A 15,306-nucleotide genomic window follows, 5' to 3' on the forward strand; every position below is an offset into this window, starting at 1 on the left:
TTTCACCGACTGCCTTTTTGCCGACATGACACATTAAACACAGGTCTGTCTGCACGCGCTAACAGTGCTGTCTCACACCCCTTCGTTCCTTAGTTGTACCGCTGCTTTCTTTGCAATGACATCTAACACACTTAAGCCATTTTTCACATGGAAAAACCCACAAACTGCAAGTTATGCAAAATAGCTGTGCTCTGGAATTGGGTTCTTCTAAAGTTCACAGCTTCATCTTGGATAGCCCTCCTGCCGGATTTCTAAGAAAGTTCATTTTATTTGAAGCATTCCTGATCTGGGTCTTCTTAATGCAAACACAATTTGGAAACCACAAGTCTCATTTTAAGCTATGTTTTACAGCCTGGAATGCATGTGGTACTATATAGTCACAATGAAAATAAGCATTAAATAATAGCCACAAATCTGTTAAATTATAGGAAAGAACATGTACACTATTCCAGAAAGGGCAGGAGCAGCCAGCCTGTATGGGAAGACAGCTGTTAGACAATGGCTGGCTGGGGGCAGGCTGAGGGCATGCATCACTCAGCCAGGGGATTCTTAGGTAACTTGGGAACACACCACTTTTCAAAGTTAGATTACTGCAGGATAATACAGACTAAATCAATGTGTCTGACAGTTTTATTCGGCACGTATTTTAAAAGAAACTTAGGAAACAGAATTTCACTGGAATCAACTACCATCTCATCAAGAGAGGGATGCATGATATTCACTGTTTCCAAAAGTTTGCATGTGAATGTCTGGCCATAGCAGAAATACTTGTTCAGTCTCCAGATCTAAATAAATGTCAGTATTAGGTGGGGTCCAGGCTACTCCCTCCAATAAATTCTGCGTTGTCCAAGTGCTACCTGAGATACACCTGGCAAAGTGTAAAAATCCTCTGGAAGGTTATCAGGGGGGCTAGGTTCAAACTCCTCCTGACCAACTAATGTTGTCTTCCCTCTGTTTATAACTTTTAAGATCATGGAGAACTTCTATTTTATTAGATCATCTAGAGCAATTATTCCTAGTGACTGAAGGATAAGAACCAAGCCAATCAGTGGTAGATATTTATTGCTAGATGACTCACATGAGAAGTAATTTTGACTTACTTATCCATCAAAACAGACTTTTTTTAAAAGATGATACAAATTCATAGGCCAAGACTCTCAGAATCCTGGACTATGACCAGCTTTGTCCTCCAGGCTATGTATGAACTTGGTGCCAGGGCTGCCCTGCCTTAAGTTCTGTATGGCTTATAAGTACCCTGCATCACCTACAGGAAATTTTCCTAGTGCAGAGGAGTCTTAATTCTGCCTTGTGACCTGCAGCATATGACTGTAGGCTATAAAATCTAATTGCAAAATCATAATGCTGTGCCAGAGGACATTAAAAAGTAATTTCCTTTAGATTTATAGCTTTAGAATTACAAATGGTGTTAATATGACAAAAAAAATAAAAACGAACAATTTCTATTCAATAGGCACTTAGATTATTCCAGGAGTGGCCATGTGCTTGCTATGGAAGTAATAATGACCATTTACCCGTGGCTTTACTACAGTGACTGTGAACAACAGCTTCAAGAATCTCTTAGAATCTTAGGGCACTTGGTTTTAAAATATTCCTACATTTAGTTCTGCCACATATTCAAGAATTGCCAGACCTCAGCTTTAAGAAAATAATTCTCTTAAGCTAATAAACCCTTCCTCACAATTCACATTCAGTTTCTTCTCTGTTTGCTTGTGCAAAATCCTATGTTCTCATCTAAGCCACTATCTCTGCTGACCTCAGGAGTCAGGGGCAGAAGCAAGCTGTAAGCACTCAGGAGACAAGCCAGGGTTGTACAAGAAAGTTTCCATACTTGGACATATTCCAGTGAGTCCCAAGGTGATCTTTTGCAGAAGTACTGATTCTGTCTATACATCAGAAATCGAATAATTTCCAAGACATTCCCAGATTTTCTAGGAAATTTCAGGTTAAGCATTAGGGTGATATGCACCAAGAATTTTGGGGCAGTACAGTGATCTATTTATGGTGTCAACTAATGTTTTTTGAGTACCTACTGGTACTATATGGAAGAACCCACTATAGGTCTGGCTAAGATGCAATCTAAGACAGACCTCTGCTTTGAGACATTTATAATTTAGATAAAAAGATAATATATACACACAAGAGAGTGACATTGAAGAAGAGAAATGCTACCTGGCCCCAAGAAAAATGTGATGATAAATGCTCTGAGGCATGCTATTCAACATAAATATAATATAATCTACACATGTAATGTTGAATTTCCCAGTACCTACATTAAAAAAAAAGTTAAGAAGCAGGTACAATTAAATTTCAACTGTATAGTTTATTTAACTGAATATATCCAGGATATTTCACCATGCTATCAAAATAAAAATTGAGATATCATCATTTCATGTGTATGTCCCCAGTCCTCAAAATGTAGTCTTTTACTCTACTGCACATCTCAGTTTGACTAGCAACATTTCAAGTGCTCAACTGCCAATCATGGCCAGGGGCTACTCTACTGGACATCACATATCTAAGATATTAAGAACAGGGCTTCTTTGGTAAGAACAGAGGTGCTGTTCTATCACATTCATTATTAAAAAATGAATTAACTCTGGGTCTTCTCTGAATCAAGTGCCATTAACATTACAAATAAATCAGAGACTGATGCCAACAAAGCTGTCCTCCATTTGCACAATCATTAATGAAAGTGACAGGGTCCTCAACATTCAGCTGACGTCAGTTTGAACCTTGGATGCAGAACTTTTTATCTGTGGGACTTTGACGCCACTAGTTGACTCACTTTTACCTAAAAAAATATAAAATATAGGGAAAATAAGAAATAAATAGTTGATGTTGAGAAGAATACGTAAACTTATTCCCATGAAGCATTCAGCGTAGTACAAGCATAGGAAGGTCTCCAGAAATGCTAGTTCCCACCATTGCCACTCTAGATAGTAAAGACTAGTTTTCGCCTATCTCACAGTTAAACCTTGAGGATGGCCCTATTATATCTTTTGAAAACACCCAGTACCAGGCAGAGTATCTGCCATCAATTTTAATCTCCTCTTAGAACTACATACATTTTCATGTAAATTGCAGTCTACCTGCTAAGGGTGTAAAGGCCCTGCCAAATCAGGAAAGCCACGAACAACCATTCCAAACTAACTGAAAAGGTAACACTCTTTGGCAGAACTCTACCAAGTGAGAGATTCTGTAGGTCTGGGGTGTTCAAACCCTGAGTATTTCTGAGAAGTCTGACCCCCGACTGGCTCTTGGGAGATAATTTCTAAGACCTTGGAATATCCTGCCTGATAAGAGTGACTTTGTATTTCTGGAGATCTTGGGACATGCCAGGTCCTCTATCCTAGCAATGTGATTGATGGTGGAGACCTCTGACTGTGTTGTATCTGGTTGACCTCTAAAAAGGCTAGAGACTAAATAACTATGGTCAGCCAGATGGCATTCCATGCCTATTGACTGAGAAGCGGGGGGGGGGGGGGGGAATCTTGGACACCAAAGCTCAAGTGAGATTCTCTGGTCAGCAATATTCCATACATATTGTCACACATCATTGCTAAGAGAATTGAGTGCTGTCCAGATGATTCAACTAGGAGAGAACAAATAGAAGCTGGACTCTCCTAGACTTTGCTCAATGAATAAAACAACATTTCTAGTGAAGTCTTTGAACCTGAGGGTAGTTATGGGGTCTCCCAACTCAGAGGTTATTCATCTTGTAATAATAACCAATAAGTAAAATAATAAAACCCATATTCAGTTTCCTGGAAGCTATACAAATACAGAAAGGTGAGTCTGAATGAGTCAGAATGACACAGAATCTCTCACATTATCAGGGGATTATTGAACCTGATTTTCTGAGAAGAGACCCAGTTCCCTGGATAGCATCAGAATCTCTCAGGTGGCCAATCTAAATAAAGCTTTTCCAATGGGGCAATTCTTTCCTAGGATCAATCTTGCCAAAAGTTTTATGAGTTATAATAGACATATAGCTGGAAAACAGGCAAATGCCATTCATAATACAATTAGTACATTTTATTATCTTTCCTCGTATATTTTACAGCCCACAGCCACCTCTTTTTTTAAATCAGCATAAGAAATTTCTCTATTTAAGAATTTTTACCTTGTATTCTTTCACAAAAACCAACAAGATGCCAATAGATTAACAAAAGTGAGCAGACATCCCATTATGTTAGTCCTTGTTTTACTGAATAATTAATACTGATACTCAATGAAAAAAGGCAAAAACGCAGTTTGCTTTGGGTAAATCTTTCAGGAAGGCTGGAAAAAAAAAGCTGGATTCAGAGTCAGGAGTGCTCCAGTTCTCTTGTGAAATTCACACACACAGATGAAGGTGCATTCTTAGTTTATGCTGTCCCTGTGAGCTTGCAGCCACATGAACCCAAAAACAGCCTTTGGAAGGCAATCCAACTTCAAGTGGTAAAGTTGTGCTCTGCTTGCCCTGGCTTTCTCTGCTTGTAGTCCCGTGAGCGGTCAAATGGCCTTGGTCTGGCTGTCTGTCCTGCTCAAACTCCCTTGCTCTTCATCTCTCTTATATTTTTCCCCAAATCAGACCCCCCAGGCACCCCACAACCAGCTCTTCACACCCCCACACTGCTAAACGATTCTACCCTTTCCAAACGGTCTTTCCTCCCGTGTCCTTCCTGCTCTCTAACAAATAGAACAGTCGGGAAAACACTTAAGAATATCACGTATGTTTGTTAATTCCTGTGCTCTATTCTGTGGTGCAACAGGCCTTGAATGAACATGCAAGTCCAGCTTCAAAGCACAATGCAGTCCCAGAATCTACCTATATCCTTCCTTAGTGACTTCACTCACCTTCTCCATTCCTTCTGTTCAACCAGACATTGCCTGTAGAATATATCTTGATCAGTGATTATGTTAAAATAGTACTTAGAAACTATATTCTATCATTCTTCAAGTGTTTAACATGTGAGCAAGTTTATAACCAAATAACGTGGACTTATTTTTAAAAGCAGCTTTAGGATTTCTAGAGTATAATTGTTAGCTCAAGTTCTAGAACAAGCATTGGCAAATGATGGTATCATAGGCCAAATTCAGCCCATCACCTGTCCTTAGTAAATAAATTTTTATGGAGCACAACATTGCCCATTTGTTTATGTATACCTTGTGGCCGCATCTGTGTGACACTGGCATAGAGAGTATCTAATTTCCAAGGTCTAAAGTATTTACTACCTGGCCCTCTATGGGGAGGGGATGGGGGAAGGAGGGAGAAAGGTGTGTCAGTCTCTGTTCTAGATCATCATAGCAGAGGATCTCAATAAATGTCTATTATATATTCTTAAATATACTAAATGTGATCCTTTAGTAACAGAGAAAAAATAACACACAACCTTAAAAGAAGACAGAACCTCAGAACACATCCATCAAATGCCTCATTTTATCAATGAGAAATTTGGAGTCCAGACGAGCAAGGGGAATCACTGACATTCACCCAGCCAGACACCAGTATAGTCTGGTCTAGACAGAGGCCCTGGTCCCTCCCAGTATATGATTTATAATATATCACATGGCATTAATAAGTAATAGCATTTCCAGAATGTTTTATTCCATTAGTTTTCTATGGCCCTAGTTTCTTTCAACTGATATGAAAAGGGTGTACAGGAATTCATTACCTAACTCATGGACAAATGTTTGAGTGTTCTACACATGGCAACGCAAAATCATCTTGAAACCCCAGCTAATTACTATACTTCCATTTTCCCCCGGAGAAAAACCAAACCTTCTGAAATTCCTAGCACGGCCTATTAGCTGATATTATGTATGGTTTCATAAAATTTACACACCTTACTCACAGGCTTACTTAGGTACCAGTAGCCCCAAGTCAAACACTCAAGATGTTAAAAGCATATGTTTTAAGTATGAAACAAAGCTGACATTTTTGGATGAGGGTTGTTCTTGCCAGCAGAAGTGAGTTTTCTGCCAAGAGAGCTCTGCATGCACTCGTACCTTCAACTCACCAACCTTGACAAGAACAGGTCCACAGGTGGTATATGCTCAGAGGAGACAGGGAACATGAATGCTGTCTTTCCATTTGCTTTCCCACTTTGGTTTAGTTTGGTGAAGCTGTGGTTGTTTTCATGTCCAGGTACTAGCCTGACTGAGACCAGAGCTGGTTGTCTAATAGCTCTTCTCGTCCCCAGAATGCAACAAAGCCACTGTGTAAACAAACCAGGAGCTGTATTTGGAAATGATTTGCAGCGAACTGTGAATTCAGTGTCACAGTCACATTTCTAATCTTGTTTTCAATTTTTCTTGACAAGTGCATGTACTCATTTCCTGATGTATCCCCAAAAGATTTCACAGACCCTTTCTGCTCCATGCCCAATTTTCATGGCATTCATCATGGTCCACTCTAATCACTTGCTTGATCCCATTAACGTTTCCTCCTTGGGCCATCCACAGCCAGGCATGTGACAACCTTTCTTCGGCTAACACCCTTAACGACTCTGAGTCTGGCCCTATGCTTGGAACTAGAGATACTGCAGGAAAATAAACAGAGAAGGCTCTTCTTCTCATTAGGTGTACATTCTAGTGAGAAGAACAGAATCAATAAAATAAGTACTAAGTGGCATGATATAAATAAAACAGGATGACTTTTAGAGTGTGGCTTAGAACAATGTTATACAGTTCCAGGAAAGACCACTCTGTTGAGGTGACATTAACCTGAGATCTGAATGATAAGAGACAGCCACACTGGGAGAAAAACATTCCAGAAGGGGGAGCTGTCTGAGGAGAGGCTCTGAGATGGGGATGAGCCAAGAGGACCAAGCAACAGAAACAAGGCAGAAAGGTGAGAGGTGGACAGCCGGCGGGAGCTCGCGGAGCTCGTGAAGTGGAAGCAGGAGCTGGCGGAAACACTGGCAAACTTGGAGAGACAGATCTATGCTTTTGAAGGAAGCTACCTGGAAGACACTCAGATGTATGGCAATATCATTCGTGGCTGGGATAGGTATCTGACCAACCAGAAAAACTCCAATAGCAAAAACGATCGAAGGAACCGGAAGTTTAAGGAAGCTGAGCGACTCTTCAGTAAATCTTCAGTTACTTCAGCAGCTGCAGTAAGTGCATTGGCTGGAGGTCAGGACCAGCTCATTGAAAAGAGGGAACCAGGAAGTGGGACGGAAAGTGATACCTCGCCCGATTTCCACAATCAGGAGAATGAGCCCAACCAGGAGGATCCTGAGGATCTGGATGGATCTGTGCAGGGAGTGAAACCTCAGAAGGCTGCTTCTTCTACTTCTTCAGGGAGTCATCACAGCAGTCATAAAAAACGAAAGAATAAAAACCGGCACCAGATTGATCTGAAGTTAAACAAAAAACCACGAGCTGACTATTAGAAGACTCATTAGTGCAGAAGCTTCCAGGCTGTAGAGCCCTGTTTCCCTCCTCGGACCTCACACAGATAAGCATCCCTTTCCTGAGTGCGTGGCCATCCACCTCTGCTTTCCCAGACCCAGTGCCTGTGACTCTGCCTTGTTTGTTCTGAAAGTGACAAACACGTCATTTCTGTAAGACCACATTGATCATTTACTTTGTGTCATTTTTAGTAACAAAACTGCAAGAAGACCAAGACATGGTTATAATCCCAGCAAGTTGCTAACTGAACCTCTCCCTCCTCGGAACGACTATCTCCCCCTACACGGGCTGCACCAGCTCTGTTTGTGATACACGTCCAGAGCTGGTCTCTGCTTTGGTTTTATGCTGCGAGTAGAGTGCAGGGAGGCTGTAAAGACCTGCCATTTTCTTATTTTGTTTGTGTTTTTACCATTTTTCTATTGTTGTTTTTACCATCTTATTTTCTCATGGGACTTTTTGTAATGACTTCCTACAGCTTATACCTACCTGCTTACATATCTAATAATCTGTTGCATGGAGTTGCCAAGTTCTTAAACTGAAAGTAATCTGGTTCACCATAGAGAAAATGGGGAACTTGGCTGTTTGGTTTTTCACAGGGGAAAGGTAAAGAGTGTTTATTTAATAATTAGCTATCTTAAATCTTTCTGAGTTGGAAGCAGTTTCATGTTCAAGGAATAGGAAAAACTGAAAAACATGTTTAAATCAGTCCTTTTAAAATATTTTTATTCTTTTGTATAAAATGTCACAGGCTTTGACTTCTCATACTTTTGCTTTTAAACCTGAGATTGTTTTCACTTATTTTATTTATTCGTATCATGCCTTATGGAAATTGTTTTTCCATCTTTTCTCTTTTTGCTGGTATTTGCCTGATTAAATAGTGCTCTAAAAATCACTAAGGCATACGGAAAGACTCAGAACCGCACCCAAAGCTGGTCACACGTGGAGTTCTTGAGCAGAGTTAAAGATAGGATCAACGGGAGCAGCGGTGCCCGACGGAGCCCCCGTCCTGACGGGGTGGTGGGCCGAGGAACGTCTGGCAGTCGCTGCCAGTCTCTGGAGCAGTGGAGATCTACCTCGGCGGCACCCTGGAACCACCTGGGAGGTTTTAAAAAATTCTGATGCCTGAGGCCCACCCCCAGACATCTTGGCAAGGGTACAGCCTCGTTATGGGCATTTCCCTTCAGAGTCCCTGGGATTCTGATAGGAAGCCATGTTAAGAACGACTGCAGTGGAAGACTGGATAGTGGGATGTAAATCCTGTGTTGTGAATCAGTCTAAAAGGGATGAGATTTGGGGCCTCACCTTTCCTTTGATTCTTTAGTGATAGTCCTTTATGCCTATACCTTCGTTAGAAAAAATATTTCCATTTGTGATAATGGTAGAGCTGAATGCGGTGGCGTCGATTCTCAAAACAATTCTACCTTGTCAGACATGCAAAAGCTTTCACTCTTGTTCTCAAATAAACATTTTCCTTTAAAAAAAAAAAGAAAGAAAGGTGAGAGGTGAGGTGAAGAGAGCCATGAGGGAGGAGGCATGGACAGTTCAAATAGAGTCCTGCCAGGCAAGGTGAAAAGTTTATATTTTATTCCGTGGGAGCAATAGAAAACTCTTGCTGGAAAGAGACAATTAGTATTTAGGCTTCACAGGTAATATGGTCTCTGTCACAACTACTCTACTCGGCTGTCGTCACGGTAGGCAAATGAGAAGGAGCAGGTGTGCTGTGTTCCAATAAGAAGATAGTTGTGGTAAATGGAGCTGGGCCAGACTTGGTTGTGGGCTTCCATTTTTGTAAACCCCATTCTATGGTACAAGGAAGCCAAAGTATATGGGGGGGGGGCATGAGCTACTTTGAATTTTTTAAAGCTCCTATGGCCATTTTATGGGAATGCACCACAGGGGACAGAGAATGCAGTCCAGGGAGAAGGAGGAAAGGGCAGATTTAGGAGTTGTTTTAAACATTTGAATCTATTGGGGAAATAAGGAAATGTGAGGCATTAAGGATGACACCCAAGATTTCTATTAGAACAACTTAATCTCTGAGGCTATTTCTGAGGTAGGAGAAATTGAAGGAAAACTAGGTGTGGGGGTTTGAAAAACAACCCAACAGTTCTTTCATGGACGCTAAGTGGAGATGCCCCACTGGAAATCCCAATAGAGATGAGCAGGTAGGTGCAGTGTGATTCTCTGGCTCAGGCGTGGTTAAACTGGAGGTCAAAATGTAATAGCCATCAACAAATGGGTGATAGTTAATACAGTTCTAATTGGGATATTAAAGGAAACAGGTTAGATCAGTAAGAAAATGGTTCCCCACACTGAAGACTTGTGGAATATTGAGCAAAGGAACAATAAATGCATATATGAATGAATGAGCAAATTCCATCTTCTTCCTGAGTAGGGTCATGTTATTCCTCTCCAATCCTCTACAACTCCTATAGTTCATGGCAGAATGTCTGAACTAATAACCATGATGGCATTGATCTTAGAATTAATTTGATCTTTTGACCACACTCCTGATACCAACCAATAAGTCACTTATCTGCATGTGTGCTTTTTAAGTGTCTCCCTATTGGATACTATCACTAGTGCCAGAAATATAAATTCTAACCTCCCCGCCCACACCAATTCTTTCCCCAGAAGAGACAGCTTATAGACCCAGTTAAGTCTCAGACTCACTCCCTGAAGATGCATTTCCCTTCCCTGGGCTCCCTTAAAAGAAAGAGATTCTGTTGGTAGTAATCACATGGGTAACTAATATCCTTTGTGGATCAGTTACTAGATATTTGTTCTGGCTGTTCTGCCCTCCAGTCAACCCATTTTATGAGCATGAGCAGGAAGAGAGGCTGGACTAGCGTGTGTGCATGTGTGCGAAGAAAGTTTAGCTCTGCCGTCTGTGCCTCAGGGTATGAAATGTAACAGATGTTACAGCAACTACAATTTTCTAAGCTTTAACAAAAGGATGAAGGAGGTGGAGTAGGCTGAGGTATAGACTCTTTGGATTACAAATATCTCTCTTTCTCTCTCTCACCCTCTCTCTCTCTCTCTCTCTCTCTCTCACACACACACACACACACACACACATATACACACACACAGATTTTGCATACAGTTACAAAAAAGTGCCCGTGGAAAAGAACCCCCACGGAGTTCAAAGGGACCTGTGTTCAATCAGACAAAAACAATTTTCATAGCCTCAGGAATCACTTGGTGTGCAAGGAAGTTGTGCAGTTGGATGGTACTAGGCACTGAAGCCAGCATGCCTTTGTATCGTTATCTCTTTGTTTGCAACTAGTGTTCAAAGAAATTCATTGTGTAAAACAGATACTGAAATGGACAGACCCATAAATTTACACATTCATGAAAAGCAGCTTCCTATTATAAGCAAGACAACAAGTGGTTTGTCCAACACAAGAGTCGCTGTCTAGCTATAGAACTGCCTTCTCGCGGGCCTCCATGGTGGGGCCTGCTTTGTCTCCTCTAGGAATGTTCTGAGGCACCCAACGATGTGTCCGCGGCTCCCTGACCACACCAAAAAGCCTGACTTCAGAAAAAAGTCCTGAACAAGCGGGAGGCAAAAACTGGCAGGGTGTAGAGAGGCATTTTCCTCTGAAAAATCATTCCCCTACCTGTGCCCATTCACACAGGGCTTTGTTCAATTCCTACCTGTAGGTCACAAGCATGGCCCAAGCTTGATCTCATTAATTACAACTGTCGACAAGTCATTAAAAATCTCATTTCATTTTACTGCTCACCCTTCTTTTAACTGACTTTTCATAATTATATTTCTATTTCTGATATACTGGGCCTATTAAATTTAATGCTGTACAGAGATTTCGGTACTCCTGAAGGAAAGATGAATGCTAGACTGTGTCCACTAACAGATATGCAGTCCTTGCTTAGAAATAGGAAATGGGAAATCTGCAGTGCATTCTATTTTCATACGGAGAGAAAGAAAAGTCAAGTTAATTACATATGGTCGGTATAATAATGCCGTCCGTCTGCAAGGGTTATAATTAGCGAGAATTTTTTGCACAAACAGGACCCACCAAGCCGATGACGCCAGCTTACATTAGTTCTTTTTTCACCCCACTGGGTATAAACATTTCTATTTTTGCTCTTCCCTAAACATAAACACTACTACATTAAAGATGCCTGGGGACGGGAGTGTCTGGCAATATCTTTATAAACTTTGTGTATAAATATAAGCTTCTTTTCAAATGTTGAGTCTGTTAAAAGGATTAGGATGACGAGAGGGTAGGAGGAACAGTTACCCAAGAAGCTGTCATCTAATTGGTGACACTGAGATGAAAGCCCCAGGAAAGCAGCTCTCCTGGTTGTGAGTAGTTCCTGCTGAGACACACAGAGGACCAATCTGATGCCTGATGCAGAGGAGAGGAGCATTTGAATCTTCCACGTCCTAAAATATGTACATAAGGCAAATTTACCTATCTCTACATTATATAATATTGATGAATATTTATCGATAAATTTCTAATCTTACTTTATAATCTTTATTCATTGATTTTGGCAAGAGAAGAGAGGGAGAGAGAGAGACAGAGGAATATTGAGCTGTTCCTGTATGTTCCCTGACCAGGGATCGAACTGGCAACCTCTGTGCTTCGGTTGCTCTAACCCACTGAGCTATTTGGGCTAATCTCACTCTTTAAACTAAAGTTGTTTAGCTAACATTACTTGGACAGAAATTGTGAGACTGCCTTTTCTGATGCTGAAATTCAACTAAACAGAAGGGATTGCTGGGTTTCAGTTAAGTCAGCTGAAGACAGCAGATCATCCCGGAGCCAGGGCAGCAACCTGCCCTACCCGTTCACGGAACTGTAGGTGGAGCGCAGAGCATTTACCTAGTGGCTGTGGCTGACGCAATGCTGTGAGAACACTCCAGCTCCCAGAACCCTCCTAGGCACACCCAGGAAGGAAGCTCGCCCGCTGCACGGAAATGACTCAGCACCAGCCAGGCAGCCCTCTGACCTTTTCTGGTCATTTGCCCTACCATAACATCCTATTGGCTGAACCCATCTATATAAGCTAGCTTACTTCCTGAATAAAGCGGATCTGCGTCACTGGACCTGGTCCCCGGAGTTGGGTCTCTGCATCTCCATCGTCCTCACCCCCGGTGGGCCTTGTCCACATACTGGAGCCTTGAACAGGGACCCAGCTGGCACTCAAAGGACAGGTGAGTGACCCTCTGCAATGGGAAACCTTCTTCTTCCTTACTCCCGAGCCCTGCAAGCTCGAGCCCTCTATGCCCTATTGCAGAGTAGGCGAGTTAAAGTTAGTGAAAAGGATCTTTGAACCTACTGGGAAATCCTCTCAGGTTTCAACCCTTGGCTCTGGGATGTGCCTCTTTGGGACCCTGATACTTGAGCCCAAGCTTTCCAGTGTGTCCGTTTGGCCGAAGTACATGAAGGACAAACCTTCCCTCTCGGCCTCATTCCTGCCCTGTTAGCGATACATGCCCGCCTGACCGGTGCTCTTGCTGAGGATCCTCCGCCAGTCCCTAAGGTCCTACAGGCTATTCCTCTTTCAGAGGGACCTGTACCTCTATATTCCCCTCCCCCTGTAGAGGAAGAAAAGGGTTGGGCCACCAAGTTTGATGGACTTGCAGACGAGCGTGCAGAAATGAAACTAGATACATTAGAAACTGTGCCATCAGCTCCGCCACCCAAAGAAGCGGAAGTTGCTACTTCTGCATTCCCTGCCAGGGCTCAGTGCCCCACCCCAGCCTCTCAGACACCATTTTCTACCCCAGCTTTAACTCCAACACATGTTCCTGCTGCAGACCCATGGGCCAGCCTATACGCCCCCATGTGTCTTTTTTCTTCCCCCCCCCTCGTTTGTCTGTCTGTCTGTCTTGTCTATTTTTCTGTATCTCTCGCTCTCTCCCCCACCCCTCTCTGAAATGACGCTGGAAGGACCCAGCCACATGCACAGTGGCGGAGATCACACCCTCTTCTAACACAAGGGAGAGGTTATGCTTGTGTTTTTCAGCCAATTTGGATCCCAGGAACCCTCCCCCCAACCTGCTTGACAGGGTTTCTTGGGCACCCACTAAATGGTTCAATCTTCACCTGACCAAAGCCACAGCCTGGCCTTCTCCACACTGACTATGCCCGAGGGGAGGAGATCCTCAGTGCTCCAGTAGAAGACTTCGTGGCCAGCATACACGCCCCATAATCTGGGGGGATGTGGAGGCTTTGGCGAGGCGGGCCCAGAGAATGGCCCCTGACGGGCCTCAGGCCCTGGTGCTCTGTTCCTCCTCATGTGTGCCATTATCATAGTGAACTCCCAGGTGCGAGGAGACCCTCACATCTGGGCGGCTGTTCCCCACCCTGGCATAATTATGCCTGTTGAAGTTAATAGCCCACAGTTTCTAGCAGTATATTTCAGTAACTGCTCCCTTAGTCTCCCTTGTGACAATAGTGGCCGGGAGTCCCAACAGTAGAATGGCACTATATGGGATAAACTCAGTGACCCAATGATACTTAAGTTTACTCTGAATAATAACACCGTCCCCTCAGAGGGATGGGTGTCCTCCTTCGAATTCATACTACGGGGGACTTTGCTGAAAACGGTACTACCAACCAAGGCTCAGTACTTGGCCTACAAGCCCTCCTCCCCATAGCTACCAACAGCTGGGCCCACCCTGCTAACCTTGCCTTCCAAGGGTTGCCTCTTTGCCTGTTCCTGTATGACGAACATCTAAGAACACTCCCGAGAGAAGGAATTCCCTGGAGAGACTGCCACATTGCCTCTGGCCTGAATGCGCAGACCATCAACCTTGGAGTTTGGCATCAGAAGCTGAGAGATGGAATGCAACCATATGCAGTACGCAGCCTGCGGCAAGCCATCCGTTCTGTGTTTGGACAATGGGACCTTTGTGGGAAGGGGGCATGCATGGACCTATGTCCATTTTTTGCAATCAAAATGGAACTGTGTTTAACAGCACCTGGAAGGTCTCTATAACACAATGGGAGGGAAATGAGATCCCGATCCCTAGGAGGAATCACCTGTTTAAGACCCCCGTTCTTTTTCCTAACTAGTTAAATATTACAGAAGCTTGCTTCATTGTTTAATCCAGCTAATCTATTAACATATAGTATAATATGTTTATACTATATTTATATAATATAATATATTATAGTTATTTTAGTTCTACTAGGGTTCTGTTGCATAATGTGTAGCATTCAGAAGCTACAACAGCAACAAGCAGTCATCAAGCAAGTTCAACTAGCCTTAATTAAAAGAGAAAGGGGAGATGTAGGTAGAGCACAGAGCATTTACCTAGGGGCTGTGGCTGATGCAATGCTGTGCGAATACTCCAGCTCCCTACTAGGCACACCCAGGATTGTTGTGATCTTCAATTTATAGAAAGATAATAAAAGGTTGTTTTTGTTTAATTTCTAAAATGCAAGATAAACAAGAATTTCCATAGTGATATCTGCCAGCAATGGCCTTTGAGTACGTAGGGCAGTTCAATGAACTAGTCACCATATGAACCACTATTCACCTCGGTCATGGACCATCATATCTCATCCGTACTTCATGGAGGTGAAGCAGAAGTCAGCATCAAGTACTGGTGCACACACTTTGAGATAACAAATAGGACATTATCCAGAGGAACAGGATTTTTATTCTATTACTGACCCAGATAGAGTCCAGAACATACAAGCTTAAGAAATTTGTCAGATTAGTATATTACAAAAGAGACAAGATATCAACAGTCAAATATCAACAAAAGTGTTTTTCAAAATACATATACTGTTTTAAGAAAATAACGGCATCTACAAAAAGAGTTCTGATAAAGATTTAGAGGCCCAGGAAAGATGATCTATGTCAATAGTATTCCCCAAAACAAATAAAATAAACTTT

At 42.5% G+C, this 15,306-nt stretch overlaps 1 protein-coding gene and 1 pseudogene across 1 annotated transcript in view; one reads left to right on the forward strand and one right to left on the reverse strand.

Annotated features, from left to right (window-relative positions):
- SEMA5A (semaphorin 5A) overlaps nt 1-15,306 on the reverse strand; it is a 496,448-nt gene that overhangs the window by 280,999 nt on the left and 200,143 nt on the right. The gene's annotated exons all lie outside the window — the stretch shown is intronic.
- Nucleotides 6,861-7,572, forward strand: LOC136321061 (chromatin modification-related protein MEAF6 pseudogene; annotated as a pseudogene).

This window comes from Saccopteryx bilineata, chromosome 1, assembly GCF_036850765.1.
Source record: "Saccopteryx bilineata isolate mSacBil1 chromosome 1, mSacBil1_pri_phased_curated, whole genome shotgun sequence".
NCBI classification, from domain to species: Eukaryota; Metazoa; Chordata; class Mammalia; order Chiroptera; family Emballonuridae; genus Saccopteryx; species Saccopteryx bilineata.